The following is a 6,000-nucleotide window of genomic DNA, read 5'->3' as shown; positions in this document are numbered from 1 at the left end:
TGCACGACAAGACATGTTCGCAATATTGGAGAATTCCTCAAAATGTAATTTGTATAGACTTGTAGTAGATGATATATCACTACAACATTATTGAAGTAAATATATAACAAAAGGCAATATAATTGCTTTTAGTAGATTACGTCTCTCAGCACATACTCTGTACATTGAAACTGGTCGATATCAGAATATTGGAAGAAGTGAACGTTTGTGTAAAGTTTGTCAATCTGGTGACATAGAAGATGAATATCACTTCCTCTTCATTTGTCCAAACTTTCAAGCCTTAAGATCAAGATGCATTAAGACGTATTATTGGAAAAAAAACATCAGTATTTAAGATGATACAATTAATTAGTACATCTAACTTCAAAGATTTAACAATGTTATGTAAATATGTATATGATGCCACACAATTAAGGAAAAACTTGATATAATTTAAAACAATTTCACAGATGTCCATTATCTACAGGTATTGTTATGTCACTGCTATATCGCTGTGACCGCCAATTTATTGTATATATGTGACATGTACTGATGAGCTGTAAAGCTTAAAGTCAATAAAATGAATTGAATTGAAAAAAGATGCAGGGTTCCTCTAGTATTTCCTGTACTGGTATTGAAGATATATGTATAAGTTAGAGGTAAAGCCGTCCATGGCCGGAGAGAGGTATCATATACATGTAATAGTAAGATCAAATCATATAATGAACAATTATCATATAAGGCAGCTTTGGCGTTCCATATCCGGGCGTGCGTGTTATTTGGTAAGATATATGAACTGTTTCCTGTCTCTGTGCTATGCGAGTACAGTGTACTAATAATACACGTACATATTCATTCGGCTTATCCATAAAGTTTTTTAATTCTTTACATAACACAAGAACAGAATGATTTATCTTAAAAAATCATAGACGTGTATTTCACATATAAAATGCTCTGTCACATTGGGGTGGAAGAAAATACCATTCACACGGATCGACCAATCAGCTGCGTATATCTGTGTGATTGACAGGTTACCGTCAGACATCCGTCAATGAAATGTAAACACCCCGTTTGATTGACAGCTGTACTTAACATTATACTCATTCTCTGTATTGCCTCAAAAAATGAAGAGTACATAGGAATACAGAACATATATGCAAAGCATTCAGTACAATAACATAATAAACATTACATATAAACACATTATATGTATGAATTTGTTTATAAAGTGCAAAATAAATAGATTATTAGGGTACAGTGGACCCGCGATAATCCGGACGCCGATAGTACGGAAAACCAGGGAAAACTCAGTCTGGACGGAATAGCACGGGAACGGTTTCTGTAACGTTGTTTGTACTCACCACTACGGAAATTCGGATTCCGAAAGCCCATTTTGGGAACGGAACGTACTTTTTATTAGTAAATTCCCGCAATAATCCGGACGATTTTTGCATCACGATGAGAAAAAAATGTCGGGGCAAGTCACCCGTGTCGAGTCGACAGCTGTACAGATTCTCGCTTGACACTGTGCGAAAAATACTACAAATGCAATGGTTTATTTTGAACTTGGTAGAGTCCCATTGTTAATAGTTAGAAAAATTAGAATATTCTCGTATTGGATGAAGCTCAAAAATACTAATAATTGCATTTTAAAGGAGTGTCTTGAAGATATGGTAGCGAATAATGATAACTGGATAGTAAATTTAAGACACGAGTTAGACAAAATTGGAATCGTTCACTACAGAAAACCCTCGATACCTCAAACTGGTGTGCAATTCAAATGTGGACTAGTTGATATTGGAATCACTGACTCCTACAAATACCTAGGAATTTGGCTTGATGAGCATTTGAAAATGCATAAAGCGGTGTCTGAACTGTGTAAGTCGGCGAGTCGAGCCCTAGGAGCACTTATCGGTAAATTCATCGCCTGTGGTGGAATGACGTATGACGTTTTTACGCGATTATATAACTCCGTTGTTGAACCTATTTTATTGTACGGCAGTGCTATATGGGGAACAAAACAGTTCTCAATGATCAACACAGTACAAAACAAGGCTTGTCGATTTTTCTTAGGGGTTGGAAAGTACACATCAAATATAGCCACAAGAGGCGATATGGGGTGGAAGTCTTCTGTTTATAAACAAAACGTAGCTTGTGTGAAACTTTTATGTAAAATTCGCCGTCTTCGAAGAAATCGTTTGTCAAATAAAATTCTCATGTGGACAACAAATCAAAGGAAAGGTTGGTTTAGCACAGTACAACGTCTATGTAACGCCATTGACCCGGACAATTTGGTATCCGACGTCGAATTATCTACGAATTACGTCATGAGACATTTGTCTACCAACCTAGCCAATAACGACAAGCTGGAATAGTATAATGCCCTATATGACGATAGGAACAACGCTAACGGTAACAAACTTCGTACATACAGAACTTTTAAAAACGACGTTAACACTGAGCGGTACGTCAGACTTGACATACCCATGGCAGAATCCATAGACGTAACTTAGCCCTTTTTCGCGCGGGATCGCTACCATTGGCCGTTGAGACAGGTCGGTACGCCAGGCCGCCCATACCCCTGGCAGATAGACTATGTAACTTTTGTAAACTGCAAAAAATTGAAGACGAGGAACACTTCTTAGTAGAATGTGAACTTTTCTCTGATTTAAGACACACTCTTTTTCTCAAATGTGCTCAGCATATTGACGGTTTTCATGATATGAACAATAAAAATAAATTCATAAGTATGATGTCAAACGATGATCTCCAGCCAACTGTAGCAAGTAATATTGCATCCTTCTTCAATAGGCGAAAAGTATTTAATTGATTATTTGAATATATGTAGGGTAGATAGTGAGCGATTGTAGGTTTGGGTTGCCTCATCACTTTCGCCCATTTCCTCTCTTGATATTGTCAAGGATATAAAAAATAATACATGTAATAACTTTGATTAAGTATATGTGTTCTAGAATACATACTGTAATAATTGAGTTAATTAAATATGCGTGGTCTCGTTACTTCCACTTACTGAACTTTGAACATTTGAACTTTCAACAGTTGTAGGGGTCATAATTGAAATTTCACTCATTCATGTATTCGTACAATAGTGCAGCCTCAGTTTGTGATAATTTTATATACATGTATGTACATATTTTTCTTGACCATACTATAGCTAGCGCAATGTTGGACGCCGGGGACCAACCTATACACAGTGAAGGGCACGCTAATAATTAACCTTATTGTATCGGTTTGACCTTGGCGGTACTTGGCCACCGACATTAGTGTACATTTAGCTATATATAACTCTTATGCTATAATGCTATAAGCAAAATTGTGATATTGACTTTTAGGTGATAAACTTTTATCATAACATATGTGATAATTTTTACTGTTTTAAGTGTCTCATAAGTCAACCATACTGGCTGGGTGTTGATCATTGTACTATGTATATTTTATATTGTATAATGTATTTTATGTTGATCAATGCGTGACACTTTAATAAACTAATTTATTATTATTATTATTATTACAAGCTAACCGGTAATAAGTATTTATATATTTAAAAAAAACTACTGTATATATCACCTGTGTTCATTGAAGAATAAAACAATCTGTGTAAGATAGTGTTTTATTCGGGGAAAATAAAGTATTTATGCGATAAAGCACTCGACAAAGTCTGAGTGCATAGAATCCAACCAAAAAGTGATGTACATGATCTTTTTGAATTTTTTTTCTATTTATAGTAACATTATCCTTGACCTTTGACTTTCAAGCCTGAAGCTACATGTAGTATTCTAAGCAAATACTTTCTTTAGTAGCAGTGATCTTGACCATCGGCCCTTATAAGTTATCCTTGAAAGCAGGCACAAGGTAGAACTTGATAACTTCTAATAAGCATAATCATCTCAGCTGAAATCATAATATATTGTACTTCAACTGATTTTCAATTTATAGAAATAGTGACATTGACCATTGACCTGCAGACCTGAAAGAGTAATTAAGGTATTGTGCAGCAACCAAACAAGATGCCCTATGGACCTGTATCAATGACCTGCTTCTCTGGACCTCTTGCCTATTTGAGAAAAAAGTGTTTCAATATTTTAGCATGTTTGACTCCTGTGACTGTGAATGTATGTCAAGGTCATTCATTTTAACAAACTTTGCATAACTTTACCACAGCATACTACAGGCCCAATATCGGGTCACTTGGCCTCTGGGTTATTGAGTAGAAGATTTTCAAATGTTTGCATGTTTGGCCCCTGTGCCCTATAATAAGTAATGCTCCAGAACAAGTTTGAAAACATTGTGATCTGACAAATCAGCAAATTCAAGATGTCCAACACCATCAGTATGGGAATTTTTAAAGAAACTCAAACATTCAACATAAAAGGAAGTGACAGAGCATGTCTATATTTATTATAGCCATGCAAAATATGGATGTATTGCAAAACAAAAAGGAATTCTGCAAAACAACCAATTTTCAAAATTCACCTAAATATGACCATATTTTACCCAAAGGAAACTGGGAAGGTAAAGAAATGAGAAGAAAATATTTAACAGAAAGAAATATAAAGAACCTTTTGAGGGACTTTAACTAGAGAGATATTATGAGAAAAAAATTAATCAGAAATATACAAATAAGAAAGTGGGAACCTTACTATATACAAGTTATATCGGATTGATATGAATAAGTCCCCTACCCCCACAATGGAAAGTAAAACAACCACAATTAAACATGGAAACAGAAATGACATTGTAAAGTTTTGAATCTTCTGTAACTTTAAGATTTCTTGAACTTGATAAATTTGAGAAATGAAGTCAATGACACTAAACAAAATAAACACTTCCAGATGCATATGTATCATCAGATGTATATTAATTATGAAGTGCAAAACAATGGGGGAAAATGAATTATAAACTGCTAGAATAGCTAGAACCCTATAAGACATATATAGGAAAGAAAATAAAGGGAAACAACTCTTCAAGTTATTGGAAATACAGCCCTGAATTTAATATGTGATGATTGTCTTTTGAGAATGTGTTCCTAAACCAAAGTCAAGAGAGCTTGTATGTGTCTAACCTCCGGTGTTTGGGCCAGAGGAAACTCTGGCTACTCATTCTCATCAAGGGTCTTTGACGTGTTAGAAGGTGAGATTGCCAGATCTAATAAGAAAATCTGATAAAAAAGTATTGCAGTGTTTTTGGATGGATCCACCAATGTTTAACAGAATTGTTTTCGTATTATTAAAGCAAACTTATATATTTTCTGTAATTATTTTCATTACAGATTTCAGAATTGAAGGAAATGCTTATGTTTGAGTTGATCCAAGAGATATAACACAGTATTCTAAAAAATATGTGTATTAATCATAATTGTCACAGAAAATGTCAACACACAATATGATGTGGAGTGCATTGGATGTTGAAAGCTTAATTCCTGCTCTGTAGTAAAGTTGTCGAGAATCATATCCTTTTACATACAATGTATTTCTAAAACCATATTTTCATGACTTAGACTTGATAGGCCAAATAGAATAAAAGCTTTGTTTCTACTAACCCATCATAACCTTAAAAAGATTTCCCCCAAATCAGTATTTTTTTCCTAAATTGCAAATATTTGTTACCTTTGTGTAGTTGATTCCTGTTTAACTGTCAGTAATACAAATTTACAATGTATATGTAGATCAATTACACTTAAAATATAGATATCTCCAGGTTTTCCATCCATAGGTTATATCTGTTGCTTAAACATTTCAATGAACTGTTACATTGTACTATTTCAGATTTTCCTGTGTTGAATTGTTTCACTATTTCAAATTTTCCTGTGCTTAATTGTTTTTGCGAAATTAAAAAAAAAAAATCCTACCCACCATTAACTGGGTACCCTCTTTTCCATTTACCTGTTCGTAGAAACAAACAAGCTTTCCAATACGTGCGTGTCTTTATTAAGAGTATCTAATGAAATTGTGTATTACATATGGGTAGACCATGGGTTCAAATTCATGGCAAGTCTCTGGA

Source organism: Pecten maximus, chromosome 14 (assembly GCF_902652985.1).
Source record: "Pecten maximus chromosome 14, xPecMax1.1, whole genome shotgun sequence".
NCBI lineage: Eukaryota > Metazoa > Mollusca > Bivalvia > Pectinida > Pectinidae > Pecten > Pecten maximus.
Note: the sequence above shows the minus strand (reverse complement) of the source record.